This window comes from Vanellus vanellus, assembly GCF_965231255.1.
Source record: "Vanellus vanellus genome assembly, chromosome: 2".
Lineage (NCBI taxonomy): Eukaryota > Metazoa > Chordata > Aves > Charadriiformes > Charadriidae > Vanellus > Vanellus vanellus.
Genome location: NC_138906.1, coordinates 128,995,662 through 129,016,574, shown reverse-complemented (window position 1 = coordinate 129,016,574; position 20,913 = coordinate 128,995,662). Strand labels below are relative to the sequence as shown.

The 20,913-nt window shown below is 37.2% G+C and overlaps 1 protein-coding gene across 1 annotated transcript in view; it reads left to right on the top strand.

Annotated features, from left to right (window-relative positions):
* TOX (thymocyte selection associated high mobility group box) overlaps nucleotides 1-20,913 on the top strand; it is a gene marked incomplete at its 3' end in the record, with an annotated part of 218,950 nt that overhangs the window by 148,116 nt on the left and 49,921 nt on the right. The gene's annotated exons all lie outside the window — the stretch shown is intronic.

Below are 20,913 nucleotides of genomic sequence, written 5' to 3'. Positions count from 1 at the left end.
TGTAGAAAAACGTAGAGTTCCATGTTTGCAGTTTGTGCTCCCAGCTACATTATATAAGGAATTAGATTAATTTAATTTATGAAAATGTACAGTTGTGCCAGCTGGAGAATATAGAGTCAATCCTGTCTGTTGTCGCACATCGCCAAGAGTTATTGAACAAGGAACTAACCACTCTTGCAAAGTCCCAGTTGCTATAAAGCAATGAGCAAAATTAAAGCAGTAGAGAAGGCTTATTTTATGAAATGCCCAGACATACGTGGCACCAAAAAAGGACTCAAAGTATACATTTGTGCTTGAACCTAGCAGTAACCACAAAATCGTTGCAGCGCTTTGGTTGTGGCCGTCCTCCAGAAGAACTTGCTATATCAGAGAAACATGTCTAATGCATTTTTGCATGAGTATAATAAAAACAGGGTGTGATTTGACCAAATGCACTGACATAACCACTGCATACTTTTATGTGAATCTGTCAAATGTGGAGCCTGTTGCGTAAGAGCACTCTATTTCTTACAGCTGCCTGAATAAATAATGTACCTAAGCCTCCTCAGAAACAAAGTCAATAACGAGCTGTCTGGTTACATGTACTTTTGTGTGACTTCTGGTTAACTCAAAAAGCCCCAAATATGATATACAGAGCTCTGGAATATGGTGTGGGTTTGAGACACTCTCTGGGGAACCTTTATGTGCATATAAGGTCTTTTTTAATATGTGACAGTTTTATATCAAGGGTAATGATCTTTATATAATAAGTAATCTAAATACAGTCAAACTCATATGAGTGAGCATGGTTTATTTTGTTGAACTGTTTCATAGATCAAATTTTAGAAATGTTTTTTGAAGTTACATTAAAAAGGATATTTTTGCTGTTTTCTGGAATGTAATGTATCTGTCGATTAAAGCGGAAGGCATGTCACTCTGTTTTTTCTGTTGACACATGCTACAGTCTGTTGGGAATGTCATAGTCAAGAAAACCACCTTGTGATATTCTTTTCACTTTGCACAGACATGCCAAGAGATGTTGCATTACTGCATTACTACCCAGAAAATATTGGGAAATTCTTGGTAGCGATCAGAGAGGCAGTGAGTGCTGTTTGGTAGCTAATACATTTTTGCTATTCTCAGTAGTAAATGAAGAATCCTTGAAAAGTTGTATTCTTGGCAACATGTATGCTGATTAAGGGTCTTAATACCTCCCGTTTTAGTCAAAGACAACTTTTTCTCGTATCAGCTTTGCAATTGCTATTTAGGTTCATGCCAAGACCTTTAAAAAGGCTAAAAAACTTGTTGTCGTATAGCCATCAGAAAGAGATATATGGTAGGTAAAAATGTGTAAACAAAATCTCAAGTCTGGTTGAGGGTATGAGTTAAAAACTGACATAATGGCCAGAAGCAGAGGCACAGAAAAATGGCCCATGGCAAGTTTTGTAAAACAGCTATTCCAAAATACAGAAAGTAGTTATGCATGGCGTAAGCTTAATGTCCATTTATCTACTGAGATATTTCCTTTTCTTTTAAAATAGGGTTGGATTTTCATATTTCAGCTTAGTATCGATCTGTATGTGTTGTGTGTCTGTTTTGTGCACACAGTAACAATTATTCATGTAAGTGTCTAAGTTGTCCAGATAGTTAGAGGTGGCATTTCAGGGAGCTAAATGGACATCCAGCTACTAGGAAATCTAAATCATGGTATTCATCTGTACTTGCTCATGTACATGCAGAGTACGAGAATCAGAGTCAAACATGAATTTACAAGTTTAAAGATAGAACTGATTTCTGCCTTCATATTAATATTACAGTCAACAATAGCATAAATACCTATCTGAGAGGAGATATGATTCCTTGGGTGCTAATAGAGAAGGTGAAGTGAAAATCTGTCCTTTCCATTTAAAGATGGAAAAAAATAATGAAGAGCATTTAGTGGTAATAGGAAGGGGAAATATGAGGTCTTTCATGCTTGGTTTCCCAGCCCTGAAACTTCAGGTTTTCAAATGTATGCAATCTGCAAAGCTACTTTTAGTTGAAAAATCATATTAAAATGTTTTCAGAACAGATGTGTATCTCCATCTTTGACCTTACTGCCTACTGCACTAAGTACAGGATGGGGTCATGTCTCTGGTGAAATGCTGGAGGATCCTTCAGAGAAGTCCTCATGCTTCCACAGCATTTCCATGAAATCCACATAGTTCCTCTGACAGGGTCACAGGCCAAAACACAGACAGGTTAAAGTGATTGATGAAAGAAGCCATCAAATTAAGGACTTAATGACTGACAGAGAAAGCTAGTCCTCAGTCTTTTATGGTCATGGATCAGACCCCATCAAAATATTTGGAAAGGCTTGCGATGCTTGTGATGGACATTGGGTAGGACCTTCATTGTGCATGGAAGTGCTTTTATTTTGGGTTTTACATATGCTGGAGAAATTTCTATCTCTGCCTTGTTTTTTCTGTCTGAAATGGGGGAAAAGATGTTTATCTGCTTTACCAGCGCTTCGTAAGTGCTTGGAAGGTGCAGTAGAGTGGTGGAATTAAAAATACAGTACATAAAAAGTCTTTTGTACTTAAAAATCCTGTATTATGTACCCCTTGTACAAATAAATTTTCTGGTTTGCCTTTCCAATTGTAAAGTTAATGCATTTTCTTAACCTTATACCTGTTTTGTTTTGTTTGAGAAAGGAGAAGATATTCTGCTTCTGTATTCTTCCTCACTGCAGAATTTGAGTTGAAGGATTATTTTTATTGTGTCTATTTGAGTAGAAAAAAAAAACCACACCACCAAACAATACAGATATTGTAAAAAAGCTTGTAAATGTATGTCAGTCTCTGCTTCCCAGGTCTTAATCGAGGTTTTCTCATCTTCATTCATTGTCAGTTTTTCCAGAGGAGATTGAGATAAATGCCTTTTATCACCCAACCATTGCAGGTGCATATTCCACTTGGAGGAGGTGGTGTTAAGCATCTGTGTTAGACAGACAGAGTATAAAGGGCCAGAATTTTCCCCTCTCTAAAGAATGGGCTACAAAAACATGCAAATCTTTGCACTATGTCTTTGTGTATCTGTGCTACGCTATGTCTTGGTGTATACCTACACACTCCTGTTTGTGGGCCATCCCTCCTTTCCCTAGGCTGCATGTGGCATCAAGGAAATCCCCATCAAGAGGAGTGCTGGCTTAGGATAAAGTAACTAAAATCCTCCCGGTTGCTGGTGTGGTTCAAGAAAGAAGGCTACAGGTTTATAGCAGGAGCAGAAAGTAGCACAGTCCAAAATGCTTGGGGAGAGGCATAAGAATCAAACGTGCTCATGAAGGAGATCCTTCAAACTGCTTCACGAAGGACAATAGCATAGTGGTGGCCTGCAATGGAGTACTCTAAGCAGCTGGAGGGCTGTCCAAAATCTGACCTGTAATGCTCGTGTGAGACTCATTCCTGATTCCAGAAGATGTGTTGGAATATCTTTTTGCGCAACTCTTAATACCTATGTCTGCTGGGGGAAGTAAACAGTGCTCTCAAGTCTAGGGAAATAAGTTGCGTTTCATTAGTCCTGGAGTTCTTAATTTGGATTTTCTTCTGTTGGTAATATTTCCCTGTACCCCAGAAAGGTGAAATAAGGTGCAATAAGGAACATAAGCAAGTATAAGGGTGTGATACTTCTTTGATTTAGCTTTATTAAAAGTTTCACAACACAAGCTTTATGGGGTATGAGGATGAGGAGGCATTTCATCTCTTTGCTTCCTTTTTAGTTTGACTGAAGAGTTTTGAACCTCAGTCCATACCAGAACTTTGACTTTGGCATCAGAACAAGTTGTTATGTATTGTCGTGGTTGATGGGAGATATTCATGGCTATTTTCCTGCTGTATATAAAGATGTTTTTGTGAAGATTTTACAACTCACGCGGTGAGACCTGCACCCTTTCTTCAGCCCTTGTATGTTATTTACAAGCCCACTAAACTGTGCACACCTAGCTGAAGGAGCAATCCAGGATTGAGAACAGTCACAGACTCATTTGCAAAGACTGGACTTAAGCAGAGCGGCAAGAGGAAGGCTTGTTTTGCTAGAATTGTATCTAGACTTAGCAGCAGCACAGAGTTAGGCAAATTTTGGCTAGTGTTCCCGCCAGGTACAGACTGCTGTGATTTACACTACTTTAATTGTACTAGAGGTAACTTTTCCTGACCTGAAAGTTGTGTGCCGTGTCTTGAATGGGTGAAAATTCCTGTTATGTGCGGTTGACCTTGTGTTGACCCCCAGTAGTTTGTTCTGTTCTGTGCTAATTTATGCTTATCAAGTATTAAAAGTACTGCTTTGGCTTGGGATAGTTCAAGGATTCTTTGTGAGAGGTAGTTTCATAGCAATGTAAAAGACCTGGAGCTTGTTCCAAACTATACATATCAACTGGATCCAACTAGAATCAGATAAACATTTTCTACTGGCATTTCTAATAGAGTTTCTGTCACTTTTAGAAGTTTTTAAACATATTTCCATGGCTTTTTGAAGACTTCTGTGTTGGTTACTTAGTTGGTGATTTCTTTGTTAACATGTGCTAGTGTTCATTTATTCTTTTGGCATCCTTTTTTTATCATTTGCCTGCATGGAGGCAAAGCTTTTTAAAATACACCAGTGAAATGTTAACTAAGAGTAAGATGATCATATTTTAAGGTTATGTTTTCTGGTTCTCACTGAATGCTTACTTGGGAATAAATTGTCAGTGGGATGTTTTAGTTCTACCCATCCATTTTGGCTGGTCTGAGAGCTCCATTTTGTGCAAAATGGCATTTTTAATTTGCAATTAAAAAAACCCTTCCCCTAACCTTCTGTAAGTTTGACTACATGCCCACCCCTCTCTTTCTGCATGCAGAGGAACCTGTCATCCTTCTGTGGGGGATTTCTTACAAATTAAAGGAAGGAGAGCTGGCCTGTAGAGACTGCACAGCAAATACAGAAAGAAAAATTACCTTATAACATTAGTGATGTTAACTCTATTATTCAGGGCTATTCAGAGGACTTTGTTCTTTTGTTTGCAGGCATTCTGATTTCCAAAGTACTTCTACCTCTAATGAAGCCTTATTAAAGCCAGATTAGTTAGATAGAGGCACAACTCCTCCCATTTCAGACTGCAAACACAAAATTGAGCTTGTAAACATACAGACTTGGCCCTTTGAATATCTGGCCCTAAATGTTTCATGGCCCTTATACAGTGCACACTTATAATTGAATTATACTGAGAGGATAACATGTTATTGTGTTGTCTTCTGTAGGGTTCATAGTAATTCTTATCATGTGTTTCCAGAAGACGTTATTTTATTTTATTCCTGGCATTACAGACAAGCCTTTAATGTACTTAATCTTGAAGGGCTCCTTGTGTAAGAGCTACTTGCTCAAGCAAGGACTGTTCAAATGGGTGAAGACAAATCACTCGGGGCTTATTTCTGACATTTAGGCACAACAGCGTGCAAGAAGAAGAAGAAGAAGAAGGAAGGGGAAATGGCTGTACAGTGGCACCGGTCTCAGCAGCTCACAGAGCACTTCCCAGAGTCTTTTTATGCAAATATAGAGCCAGGGTGGTGCCGGACCCTACAGCATTCGTGGCTGTCCACATGTTGGCTTTACTAGCCACCATGTAGGTCGAAGAAGCAGCACGACTGCCTGTGCCTTTTCCAACCCATCCTTCTCATCCTGTGCACTGCCCCAGAGGGGAAGAGAGCAATGCCCCTCCAGATGACGGGACCGTGATCCTGCCATGACCTATGTGGGTATAGGTCTCCATGTACACCTCCCGTGCTGTGTGGCCGTGCAATGGTCACAGCAGGCAGTAACAAAAAAGAGCACGAGATGCCAGGCTTGCACAGCCCCTTGTGAATGGGGCTGGGCAAGTTAGCCCGGGAGGGGACTGGTTAAGATACCCCGTTTACATAGTGAGCCTTTAGCGCTACTGCAGCAGTGCTGCAGAGGAACATGTGAGACTGAGTGTTGGACTTAATGGGAAGTTTGCTGAATGTCACGAGTAAACTGTTCTGTGTGCAATGGGTATTAATTAAAAGCATATGTAAAAGTCAAAGCATTCTGTAGTTGCACATCGATGGGTCTGAGCTGTAGTTAAGCTACTTAAGTAGTAACTAGCAGTGGTGTATATAATACAGTAACAGATTTGCATAACATAAACATTCTGAGTATCAAGTTGTGGCCCATATACTTCTTGTGATATTATCATTACTAATCTTATGGCTTAGCGCTGCATGCTTGACAGGCTACTTATACATTATAATAAACTGTTATTACACAGGCACCCTTGCAGAGTAACCATAGTTACACACACAGTGCACTTGTTTTGGTTAAAGTAAACACAAATATAACGGTTGGGGTCAGTACTGGAGCTTTGTAGGTTAAGAGTTTGCTGCCAGCAGTGAATAAAAGGAATGTATCTAGCAGTTCAAAGTAAAATTCACTCACCCTTTTATGAAGATTGAAACATGCTATTAAAGTAAATTATTACAGTGATTTGTTTTATTTTTGTCTTTGTGATATGATTACTTTGAGTCATCACCATTTTGGTTAGAGAACCTGAAAAAAAATCCTCTTTAGTACCAGCCTCATCATCCCAGTAGAGTAGCTTGACAGTCCATTCTAATGCATTTTTACCAACTTATAAATCATTTTCTGGAGGCTAATGATTTATTACTGCTGTAATGAACTTCAGAGGCATCAATACATTAGTATCCACTTTGAAAAAAAGCCATTGTCAAATCCTATTGGAATGATGATCAGTTTACTATTGTTATTAATGACCCCGATCAACTCTTTGAATCTATGAATAACCCTGTTAGATGACAGAGGTCTTCCATTTGGGCAAAAAATCAATGCATATGTAAAATAAAATTATGTGGCTTTCTGGACCTTTTATCAGTGCCCATGTTCCTCTTGTCTGCAAAGATTTAGAACTCCTTGTAAGTTCACCAAAGCTGGGGTGATATAGGAATCTGAATCCCTGTATACATTTTAAATCCAAAATTAGTCAATGTCTGTGTTTTAGGAGAGACTGCTTGTTGCTTTGTTACCTAATTACTTTCCAGGTGTGGATATATGGTGGCCACTTAATAGACATGCGAGGTCTCAAATGGAATTCTTATTGCTGTATCCTTTATTTTTCCTCTGTGATGGGAGGAGTCTGTAATACAGGGAAGTATGCATTACAGACTGTACTAAGTGCTAGTTCTTAAGTTCCTGAATTATGAGGGGGGAGTCCCTTTCTCTTTGAAATAAAAAATAGACCTCAGTGACTTGACCAAAATAGTAATTACCATGTTAGGTTTTTTTCAGTGTTCGGAGATGTCAGAAATTTGACCTTTGAGGCTTTTAAATCTGACCTTCTTGCTTCTTTCCATTCATTAAGCTACAACCTTTGCTCTCTTGTCATAAAAGATAAATGAAGATTCACACAATCTTTATTTAAGAGAAGATTTATTGTTTACATTAATGTAGATTAAGTAGAAGCAAAACAATTATTTATTGTGCCAATCATGTCTTCTTGAACTTTAAGTTAGTTATCACAGTTCTATAATTACCATTTCCAAATGTTCATTGCAAATTCAAAACGTGAATAGATATCTTTTTAAATGTCTTTGAAGATGTTATTACATTATATGAATAAGTGGAGGAATAGTTCTAGACTTCCATGTAATGATCTAGAGAAAGAAATTAAATTTCAAAATTAAATAGCCAAAATATGGCTTTCTTATATGTTACATTGTATTTAAAGGATTCTTCTGCTCAGCGTTTTCCACTCTGGAAGCAAATGACAGAATTTTCTGTTGCCACAGCAGCACATTCGTTGACACACAAATCAAAATTAAAGACATTTTATCAAAAAACCCCTAGTTGCTCAAATTCATCACTTTGCTCATATATTCTCTGATGAAGAATAGACAGGCAAGACCATACTGGCATTGCAAGAATTTTGTACACTGAGGTAGAAACTTGGGCTTTGCTACTGGTTTTGCTTTTGTTGCCAGTTTTGTTAATATATCCGTCTGAAAGGAAGTTGCTTGAAATTGTTTCTTTAATGCTAGGTTATAACCAACACTGTATGGATTCACAAAGTGACAGGAGGTAAAGAGGCAAGAATACCCTCCAGCACATGTGCGCTACCATGTCCCTTGAGGTCTGGCTGAAACCAACATAAATGTTTTCTCAGATGTCTCAGGGAGAGGGTATATTGCACCCCCAGGAGCGATCACCTCTCTCCCTGCTTCAGGCACAATGATGCCTGAGGGGAACACGGTACCTTCGGAGACGCGTGAAGTCTCTTGCTCTCCCACCATCCATTTGGACCATGACCTGTAGTTGGTTACTTCCCTGTGAAGCTCGGTGATAACCAGAATGTGGCTTCACTTTTGGCACCTAAAGTGTGCTGCTAATGCGCTAGTGTGAAATATATGCAAAACACAATCTTCCAAATAGGCAGGAAAAGCAGCTTTGGACTTACAAGACAGTAAGCATAGTCCTGCTTCTAAACAGAAGTTTCGAGATGGACACCACCAGCAGCAGCTTGGAGTCAAAACCGCAAGGCCTCATTTTGCAGACTATTTTAGACTAATATTAAAGCTAAGCAAAACCATATGCAGCAGTGGAAATCGATGTGTACATTTAAATGTGAGTTATGTTTGGGGATCATCTTGATATGATGTAGCACAGCAGTACATAAGTTTCTGATCCTGACTTTTTGAGGCCTTGGGAGCCAAAATATAGCTTAGCTCCCTGATTCATATGCAGTTCAGCAAGGCTTTGCTTCTTAAGCATGTCAGATGAGATCAAGCTTTGCAAACGCTCACGAGTTTACTAGCCAGACCTGCCGTCTCAGAACTACACTGGAAAACAACCCAAAGCCATGTGCCCTGTATCCACACCTCTGAGAAGGACACACAGGTAGATCGTTGGGGTCAGCCTCCACACTGCAATTTGGGAGGAACAAATTAGTTAGCAGTGGGATAGCAATTAGGTATAGCTTGTTCATTCAGCACTTTTCAGAAAGCTAAGTAGCATGGCACTTATTTCAGTGAACATCTGCTACATAAATTAAATAGTTTTCAGGAGTTATCACAGAAATTGAAAGCTGCGCTCTAATTCCACTTATTGTATTTTACTGTTATTCCTAGTGTAAGTGGTGTCAAAACTGTACTCCAGCAGAAAACAATTCTTGCTTCAAAATGCAGTTATATCATACGTACTGAGTTCTTCATTAAAGTCAGGATTTCCTTTATTTATTAAACATCTGGTTTTCCTTCCATTTAGAATGTGATACAGTTGCATCAGCTTTCATATATCCATGAGTATATATTATTCTATACATAACTGGTCTTAAATATTCTCTTGTATTGATGATCTTCTTAATTAAATTACATTAAGTACTGGAACATTTATCTCTGCCATAGGAAAACACTGTAACTTTGTTGTTACAAGAACTGAAATCATAGAATGTAGATTTAAAGTAGGTTTTTTATTCTCGTTCTTTAAGAAACACTTTTCTTACTTGTTGTAGGAGGCGTGCTTTGCATATCACCAAAATCGTTATGAAAATGTGATGTCTGTACATTATGCAAGTAAATCATTAAGATCAGTATTTCAAAGTATATAGGGAAGCTATAGCCCTGGTTTGGATCCTCTCAACCTCAAAAGAAAGAAAAAATTGCTATTTTATCTGTCCCTGAAGCAGAATCTATGTGCTAAAAAAAAATCACAGACTACTCTAAAGGACCATTCTCAGATGCAGGTCTACATGAATTCATCTTTCTGCAGATTCTGATAGTTGCTGCTGGGTGGGGAGGATTTCCTGTTGTACTTTCTACAATATTAATTACAGTATTTGGATTTGCTAGAGAGCAGTAACGGGAAGATGTCTCTTATTAAATGTCAGTAAAACCAGAACATTTTCTTTAACATCAGTAAAGATTTTCACAGTAGTTACCAGTGGTCCAGTCAGACTTTAGAGATTATCAGATCTGACAACCACTGAGTAAGTGTTGAAATTCCATATAATTCTGCAATACAGTGATGCTCTGATGATTCAGAATTTTAATCTACGTATTCCAAAATTTCAGGCCTAGAATACTGTCATAATATTCATGTTATTTAATAGCATGGAATGAGGTGTTGGGGAAAAAAACCTTAAAAGCAAAATAATTAGAAAATGAGATAAAGCTGGAAAGCATGGCTTGTAGTTTTATGTTGCCACAACTACTCACCTATATTTCAACTGGGGAAGTGAAAAAGTATCCAGTGAATTTTAACACCTTGTAGTGTTTACATTTGCCTTTTGAACATGTTTATTTTTGCTAGTCCTGAAATTACAGAATGAATTAAGGTGAAAAACTTGAGCATCACATTGATAACGTGCTTATCATTCTAAAGTACTTCTACTGTGTTCACTTTACTAACTGTATATGCAAATATATCAAGATTAATTGGTTTCAAGTTTTCTGTTATCTTTTTCTAAAATTAACGAAAGCATTTTGGATGCAAGGACAGCTTGCCAAGCTCCAGACTGAGACAGATAGAGGATGTTAGGTCTCAGTGTAGAAGAAGGAAGAAGGCACTACTTCTTTGGTTCTTTTCATAATGTTGTTTTTTTCTTTTTGTTGTACTTCCGAACTAGTAGTGGTAGTTACTTATATGCAAAATATTTTCATTAAAACATAAGATTTAGCATCTGTTATTTTAAACAGTGCAAAGTACAGTTATTTTTCAGAACATTATAATACCATTGGTATAGTACGATATGGAGCAATCTTTGTCATGTGTCAGTAATTTTCAAACTAAATTATCTCAGAAATACTTTTAAGACATGCCAAGTGTTACTTATTTATGAGCAGTATTTGCTGGTTTGTTTCTTGTATGTCAGCCCTTTTTTCTCTGTTGTGCTCAAATGGGGTTGTTTTAGTTGTCAGAATTTGGCAATTCAACTGGAATTCAGTTAAGAATTCAATTTACTCTTTCTTAGCAAGAATAGAGCCCCACTTACTATCCTAGAGTTTTGTTGACTCTACAATGCTGGCAGAAGTAAAATTTAATAATGTAAGAAGATTAATTGGAGTTATCATGGGGAGCGAATATTCTGTGTATGACTATATGTGAACAATCTATCTTAAAAAACACACTTCTTACGGCAGATGCTGTTTACTCAACTTTGAGACTACAAACAGTCCATTTCAGGTACCGTAAAGGTCAGCCAGAGCATTGCACTGTGCCAAAGCAGCTCAGAATTTTCAAAATAAATCTCTAAATTACCTACATTTAAATATTTAATTTTAAAAAGTGTTAGATAATTTCTTCCCAAATATTACAGACGTGGGGATTGAAATTCTTTAAAATTAACTTTATAAATGCATAGAAGTAGTTAAATTCATGGACTTGATTTTAAGGTTTCCCTAATGGGATGTCGTTTTCACAGAGAGTATCATAGAAGGCACTTGAGGAGTCTTCCTTTTCTCTAACACATGCATATTTTCTATGTATTTTCGTGCAGTTCTCCTTAGAAGCCTAGAATGTAAATGCAATGACAATGTCTTTTTTTGTAGTTAATGATCAAAGTTAACAGAAGTATCTAGGTATGTTTTTCTTTTGCATTCGAAAATGCTTTTATTCTCTTGTCTTCTTAAAACACAAAACAATCAAGCCAAGATTTTTTTACTAATATGGTTTTAAGTGTAGCAACAGAAGTATAATTTGTTGAAATGCCTCTGTCGGTCAATGCAGCATATTTCCTTTATTCTTCAGTGAAAGAGGACACTTGTAAACTCATTCAATTGCTTATCTGTAAACACCACTGGGGCCCTGTTTTGGCTTTACATTCATGAGAAACTCCTCTGCTTTTCTCAGATGGAGAGTTAAGACACTTAAAATGACAATTTCACTTACTGTAAATTACGCTGTACATATGTAGCTTGTCTGTCTGAAAAACATTGTGCTTGACTACTAGAAAGGGTACGCTGCATATTGAAAACAGGAGAAGGAAGGATAATTGAAGGAACTCGACCTATCTAGTGCATTACTCATATCCTCCTCTTTCAAAATGTAACGTAAACAAAGGCTAATGCATAAGCTGAAGTTGACTTTGTTCAGTTTATTTTCTTTCCATATGCTTCTAATTTCCTTATTCCACTAGTCGCTTGTACATCCTTCATCAGTCCTTCATTAGTTATTCAGTCAGATTTTATGTAAACTCAGTCCTGAGATCTATGTACTAAACCTGGGAAGGTAATTATGAAAATTGCCCATGCAGATTGGGTAAAGGCACACATAAATTACCAGTTAGAGGCTTAGCTAGTAGTTTGCTTGCATATTTACCTGAATTGCATTCATAATTGCGGTAATTATGTGAACAGTCATGGATGCACTTTTGCACACACAGCAACTACATTTTAAATTTTCTTCCTGAAGTGAGTAAAATGATTGCTTTGCTGAGAGAAGTAAGAGGGGATAAGGTGAGTTTCTGTACTTACAGCATTCACAATTACTGGTAGAGGATGACCCTGTTCTAGAGTATTAATGAAACTTAAAGAGCTGTGGTAACGCAATGTACAGTTACGCACTGGTTGAATGGTACGCTCGTATGAAGAGCTCACCTGAAGACAGCCTGTGGCATGTGAACAGGACAAAACAGCGTGGATAGGTCTTTCTGTTATTTGATATTCCTCTGTCGTGTCATTTGGAGATTATGTGAATTCTAATCTTTCTGATGGTTAAATATTCTGTTCCATAGCATCTGAGTACTTGCCTGGTCAGGGTAGCTCCCAGGGTTACCTTCTGGCAGTGTAAAAGCTCAGCACGTAGATCCCATCTTAGATTTGGGTACATTTTATTCAATTACATTAATCTGGATTTGACCCATTAATACACTGAAAATTAGAACCGAGGCCTTTGTCTGTCAACAGAGCTGACGTATAGGCAGCAGCAGAGTTTGGGGATTTCAGAACAAGCTTGGTGTGCTCACAGCAGCCTCAAACCTGGGAAATGTAAGCAGTTGTGTTTTGTACTGTATGAATATTATTACTTATCATCATTATCTGGGCAACCTGGTCTAGTGGGAGGTGTCCCTGCCTATGGCAGGGGGGTTGGAACTCGATGATCTTCAAGGTCCTTTCCAACCTAAACCATTCTGTGATGATTCTATGATCAGCTCCAGATAGCAGTAGGTTAGATAGTCCAAAGTAGAGGTTAGAAATAGATTAGTATGACTAGAGCCTCATCCAAATTCCTAGAAAACTTCAGGTTTTCTTTAAAGTGATACTACTATTCGTCTAGACTAAAGCATTTCAACACTTTGATGACCTTGAGAGGCTATGCTGAGAAAACACCAGGGCCGTTTCTTTGAAAGGTTGTCTTCAATACAGACAACATCCCTCTGAATTGCTTATGGATGTCTCTAGCTTGAAAAAAATCTCTTTAAAGCCCAACTTTGTGGTCTCTCAGTAATCTGCTGTGTACCATTCTCTTTCTTCGTCACGAAGACATCATTTCTATAGCTTGAAAGTTCTTGTTTTTCAGGCTTATTTTTCTTAATGTCCTGAGCTCGCGTTCTTTAAATTTCTTCATTCCTTTTTTTTTTTTTTTCCATTGTAGATAGCAATTGGTTCCATAGTGGATTCCATTTAAAAAAAAGATGAAGTACCTTGAGTTTTGCTACTGTCTTTGTCCGGATATGCAAAACAAGTATTTTATCACAGCATATTCATACCACACATTCCTGTATGCTTCTCTGGCATACAGGAAAAGAGTGAAATCGCTGTATAAAAGGTCATAAAACCTCACTTTCCCAGCTGTTGGTTGCTGCTCAGCAATGTTGAAAGTAGATGTTTGTAATATAAAGGAAAAAGGAAGTTTTCTCAGCCTAACCAAGGTTGCTGCTTTATTCTAAAGATGAATGGGACAATAAGAGGCTTCACGATCAAAAAGAGTAGACTGAATAATGAGTTTAAAAAGAAATCATAAGTTGAGATTGCCCAAACTATTCCTTTTCAAGAAGTTACGTCTTTTGCTTTTTTCTCTTAAATTGTTTTAGTAAGTTGATCAAGCTTTGTTATGGAAGGTATGCAACATTTAGAATTATCAAACCAGGAAAATAAAGATATATTCTTAAATCAAAAAGAAGGCTCCCAGGAAGGTTTTCTGTCGCATGTTAATGTAATGGACACTAAGCAAAATAGATTACTAATTTTAATCTTTTGAGACTACTGGATATCTGTTCATCTTTTGCATAGTTGAAAATAAAATAATTGAGATTTTTCTTGTTTTGGAATTATAATATTGGATTTGGCAAGCTGCAGATGGATAATTACACTGGAGATGTTAAATAGGTTTTAGAGACAAAATTGTAAATAATACAATACAGAAGAATGATGGACTTATTAACATATCATTAAATCGCTTTTTCCCTGAGAGCCAAGCATATTTTTCATAACTTACAAAAAGTGTCTTGCCTAGCCGTAACGCATGTGCTTAACATTTGCAAAACCCACAATATTTGACTATGGCATTAGATTTATATTGCAGGGAAAATTATGACAATATAGTTACAGTAAGTTTGTCACTTGATAACAAGATCACATGTATGAAAAACAACCTCTTCTGACTTAAACATTTTGCAGACCTTTTGTTTCAACTTCAATTAGTGCTATCACTCACACTAAGAATTTACAGGGCTGCAACATAACAACAGGAATATTTGGTAAAAGATCCTTTCACTAACATAATTTAAACAGTTCAACTCATTGTTATTAGTCTAAATTATGGGTTTTGCTATGATTTTGTACTTTGTAAAAAGTAGAATCATGTGGGATATGAGGGTTTTTTTCAGGGTTACTGGTATCATCCAGGAAAGGTATGATCTTCTTTATCAAGAAAAATGAACTTAGTGCAGAAATTCACAGAATGCACACCCAAAACCTAGATGACTTTCGTTTTCAGCAAACACAGGTCAATGGCGATCAATGGAGAATGTGCAGTCACAAATCTGTACAGTTTAGTTCCGGGGTGGCAGGGAGTTACAGGAAGATGCGTTTAGTTTAGTACAACTGTTGTATATGGGAATGCAAGAGTTAGCACAATGCCACTGTTTCCATCTGAGACTGAAATGTCTAGAAAAATAGTTTGCTTCAACAGAGGTGGTATTTATCAATGAGTCTTCAGGACTCTGAGCCAGCCGAGTCTCCCTAATCCAGTCATTCCTTAACTTACTCATGTTCAGACTTTGCTTACGATTAATTCTGTAGGAGATTTTGTTGTAGTCACAACGCCATTTGTAAACCACAAGCCCATAGGGCACTATGGCTCCAGGAAATAATTTCAAGGATGTTCCACATCACAGTGCCCAAGAGGAAGAATTGCGGACTAGATCTGCCCAGTTTCAAAGATCCAGCTTCATATCACCTTGGAATGGAAACAAGGTCCGTTAAATGTTTGTGCGGAACAGCAGGAAATCTTGTAACGCTAATGATGAGGATAATGAGATGGTTAGAGCACGTAGCAGACTTAGGTTTTAGTCCTTTCCCTACCGTCTGGATGGCAGAGATTTTCATTTGAGATCTTTCTGCCCTGTGTTTCTGTTCAGTGCCTAAACATGTGGGCAAGACTGGAAGGACACCCTTTCCTCCCTTGCAAAAGCCTTTTTCAGTGAAACAGCATACTTAGATTAAATCTCATTGACAATATTTCAAAAATCTCTCGTTCCAACTGATGTGCTGCAGAGTCCAGCTTTGTGAGGGAATTAGCATTTCTTGGGATGGAGATAAGCTGCAGTTCAGATCCTACAGAGTTTTCCTGTAGAGTTAGGAGTCAAGAGACACCCCAATATTGCACTAATTTGTCAGTTGTCACAGCTGGGTTAGTGTGACTTCCTAACTAGAAAAAAAATTCTGTCTCTTCCCACATGGACATCCCCCACACTTAGGCAGACCCCCTGTCATTGAACTTGAGGAACATGGCTTTTCACATAGGATATTGTACTCAATGAGCAGCAGAACCTTCATTGGGGTTGGCAAATGGAACCGTTATTGAGATAAAAGAGGAACCGCAGAAGGCACAGAAGGACACAAATTAACTGGACATGCATTTCAGCTGAGTCACTTTTGAAAAACTTTTTGCTTGGTCTAGAATATTGACTATTTCATAGTTTTTTTTGACCAGACTTGCCAACTAGAAAGAACTGGCCATTCATTGTCTTTTAACTTCACATGATGGAGAGGGTGAGAAAGGCAGTTCACTATCAAGCTCCAGAATTTGTTGCTCTGTGTGGAAATAATGCAGCTATAAGAAATCGAGGGTTGACCATTTTCAAGAGAAGATGAGAACTGAGGAAAAGCATGAACTAATATGGTATACAGTATAGAGTCACCGAGAATGATCTGCAGTTATAGCTCTTACATTTTCTGTTTCACCTTTCAGTATTTTTTTTCTGTTGTACCTGTCATTAATGAGTGTAGGTCTAGTAGCTTCTGCTTTGGCAGCCATCCCTCACTGAAATTGAGCTCATTAAAACAATATAAGAGCCTGAACGGACTAGAATTCAAAGGGTTAGTTGGCCATTCAAGGTCTCAACATCTTCCTCAAAGACTTTCACAGCTATCAAGTTAGTAAATGACTGCATATGTGTTGCCTTAAGCATATAAATATCGGCATACCCAAATCATTCACATGTAGTCAGTCTCAACATAATAAATACTGTAGTCGAGTCACATGTTGTTCTTTACTAAGTGTAAACATCCTGAAATACCTTTATTTAAACATCCCAGTCTAGTTCTAATATTTCCAATTTATTTCACATTAAACACTTCCTAAATGCTATGCAAGCTGCACTTTCTTTTGAAATATGTAATGGGATTGGAATTGGTTTACTTACATGCAAAGTCCCCCAATCTTCTAAATATTAACATTAACATATTAAAATATTTTAAATATGTATGACAAAATTCAGTGTCAGATTCACTGACATCACTGAGAGACACACAACTATGCACCAGCTACTTCCCTGGTCCTGCGCTGTACTTAGCACACACAGCTCTCGTGTGGCCGTATCCTCTCTTGGCAAATCTGTTGGAAAATTTACAAATCATCTACTGGAGGGCGACACTGATTCAGGAAAGACTCTTCAGACTGTTTTATTAATATAAATGTATTTAATACAACTTCCTTTACTTTGTGGTCAGGGTACCTTTGTCTGTTAAAGAGAGTGAACAACATGTGACAGATAATAATCACATTGCCCAGCTCACTGCAGGAAGATAGTTTGATACTGTTGTGGCGAACATCACAGAAAACAAAAACAGAACAGAACAGAATGGAACAGAATAGCATAGAACAGAACAGAACAGAACAGAGCAGAAGCCAACAAAGGTTACAGCAGTCTCACGCTGGTTACTGTGGTGGTGGTGGTGAGTCACAGGAGCAAAGCACTGCAGAGACGACAGTAGTTGCCTGCATCCCCTTTTCCCTCCTGTCCTACAGCAAGCATAGCTTCACGCTGTTCACAGTATTTCCAAGGATCTAGTTTGTATTCCTAGATTTAATCATTTCACGTCTCTTGGATGGTTCTATTTTTATTGTCTAAAAAAAGGGGAAACAATATTGTCGCTCTCAAACATCTTTCTGACTTCATTTCTTTTGATGAAAGGCTATTGATTCAGGTGTGTTTGAGCAAACCTGTGAATATACTGCTGACTCAGGAGTTCTTCAGCATCACTAAAATAAATGTGAAATGCATGATTGTTTTCCTTATGTAAATAACTGGTGAAATAGAAAATAGTTCTGTTGTTATTTGCAGAAAAAGCAGTGAAGGGATAGTATTGTTATCAGGAGATGCGTGCGAGAATATTTGACTTGTACCTCCTAGATTCCATTTGTCTGCTGTCAACCTATACCTGCTGTTAAGCATTAGGCACTTAAAAAAAAGAGAAAAAGATAACACAAATTATTCACCATTAATTCTTTAAAATGAGTCACTATTAAAAGCTTAATTGTTTGCTGAGAGGGTCCAAATTAGTGGACTTTGCAAGATCAAACAAAATTGAAGATATTTGTCCAAATTAAAATGGAAACATGCATCTAGAATATACCAAATGAACGCGTATGCTCCTGTAATAATAATTTTATTATCTTCAGCTTGCAGGCCAGACTTTTAATTATGACCCTTTATATCAGTGGAAACCATGTATTCAGGATTAAAAACCTATTTCTTTAACTAGTCTAGTTAAAGACTGTGGTTTGATATATTCTATGCTACAACTTTTATAAAAACCAGAGAACACTTCTAATAACACTTTTCTAATTTCATGGTTCAGTGCACAGTCAGTAAAGATTTAAATAATTCAGAAAGAAAGCCTATTCTGTTTCTTTATTAGAAGTTTGAGTCAGGCAAATTCTTTGACATTTAATAGGTTTTTAACCCTTTTAATAACTTCTTATAATGAAATTTATTGGAGGTTGTTTTAAATAAAGGGTTATTATATTAGAGTGAATAGCACTCGGTAGTTTTTTATGATTAGTTTTGAGACCTTGGCCCTGTGTGACTCAAAGGATATTAAAACATAAAGTAGAAAAGAATGTTAATAGTAACCAAATTAACTGTGTACCAAGAAATATAGAAACTCTATATTACTGCATTCTTGTCATTATGTGAGTGTGCTATAAAATTTTGCAGTCAAATTTTGAGTATATAATTGTTTTAAAGGAGCTTAAGATCACTTACAAAACCAGTACTATATAAAACACCCTGAAGTGGTTTAATTTTTAACGGAATGATTTTTGAAAGATTAGAGTAGTAAATTTAATAGTTAGGGTTCTTTTTTAGTTTAGGGTTCTTTTTACATGTGCGATTTCTGCTGTTTAATTTTAAGACTGTTTTCCTAATCAACAGAAATCTTGAATGAACCTTTAATTTTGTCCTGAAAATGCACTGGGCATAGTATATAAAACGCACTCGTGCGCAACACTAAAATATTCCCCAAATACCCACTTACTTTAAAACTTAGTCTTTCATTATGCAGTTAGTTGATACAGAAGAGAATTATAAAAATGAGATGATGAAAACACGCATCTCTTCCTCCGTTAGGTGGTGCTTTGAGTTATTCCTTTTAATGTGATTTGAATGGTTCTCTGTGGTCATTTTACAGTAACCTTAGCTCTCATAACAAATCTTTCTTTAGCACTCATTTTCTTATATATGTGCTAAAAGAAGACTTGGTTGCAGATATGATTTCTACTTTAACTGAATGAAAACAAAGATCTGTGGATCTTTGGGCTTGATCAGCCTTCGTTCACGACAGGATATATGTACCAGTTACCAGTTTTATTCACTCGAATCAGTGGATCCTAACTTCTTGGCAGATTTCAAACTTCTAAATGTTGGGGTCACTTTTTATTTTTCCCTGGTGTACAAATAAAGATGTTCAAGTTATTTCAAGTTTTAAGTTAACTGACTGAATAGCATCACCATGGTGGAAAAAAACACATGTAACTGCATGGTTTCCTTTTAATTCAGTTGCTATTAATCTAGAATCCTAACTACCGACATGCATTGAATAACCGTGAGCTACTACTGCTTGATACCAGTATGAACTGAGGGAAAGGTGTTTAAAATGGACATTTATGTATTTTTAGATACTCTGTTAAGTTTAAACTTGGCTTTGATTGTACAGTGACTATTGCTTGCATTTTGGATCATTAAAAGAATTTATGAATTTTTGGGTTTGCAATTGTTTGTTTTATCATAAATGGTGGGTATGGTCTCCCAAACACAATTCTTTCTCTGTGTGCCAGCTCTCACAAACCTCTCTGGCAACTTAATGTCTTTTCTTCTCTTTTGAAACCTTGACTTGGAGAGTCAAGTGGTTATGTAGGAATTCAATTGTTTTTCTCTCTTTTTTAATGAGCATCTCTGTGTCACTGGAAAACATCTTGCAGATGTGCATTGCTTTATGGTAGAAGACAAACACCTAAACATAAAAACACCTGAAATAACACCACTAAAATTTCTAAGCAAATCTCATGGCTTTTCAGGAGTTTGGCACTATTTGGGCTAGTACTCTGTGTTAAAGTAGCATTACTTGGGAACAGACAAATGCTCAGATTTAATATGGCACAGGTACTGGCACAAGTTGTCCCAGGAATATAGATGAGAATATGACTAATAACAGAAACTCCTTCAGCCTACCAAAAAATGTCTGTGATGCCTGCATCGTGACTAAGGTGGGTGACAACAGTAAAGAAGGAAGCACACTGTGGGTATCTTCATAGATAACACTTAAGATCCTTTGGGCTTTTCTCCCAAAATCTTTGTTTGACTTAATTGATTGACACATAGCTTCATACAGTATGAAAAATTGTTGCTCCCTGACTTACCTTGACCACTTAGGAAGCAAAAAACTGTCAACCACTTCCACAGTGTCCATCAGAAAAGTTCATGAGAGCTCTCGGCTTGTAGAGAACTAAGCAAAAATCACTGTACAACCTGATGGTGGTAATAGAAATAATGGCTGCTATGCCTTGATATGAATGTGCCCGAGGTAGTGAAGTATGTGCTCTCCACTTGCTCCAGTGAGTAAGCACTGTGTATTTCTCCTTATGTTTTAATGTTTCCATCTCCAGTGTATAATCCCTGGTGTTTCTTGCATATGCTTAGACCTGTTGTATTTACTTCAGGTGGTTAAGGCAACTTCTCTTTTTTCTTTTATTTGATGATGACATTTATTATAAATGAATTTAAATAGACAGGGACAATTTGGACTTTTATGGCTTTTGAAAGACATGTTGCATCATGGTTCTTAATTACAACAACAACAAAAAAATAACATGGGAATTATTTTGCTAACAGCACATTCCTTTTGCAACTGCCTGCCTAATGCTTCTTAGAGAAAAATTATTTGCTTCCTAAAG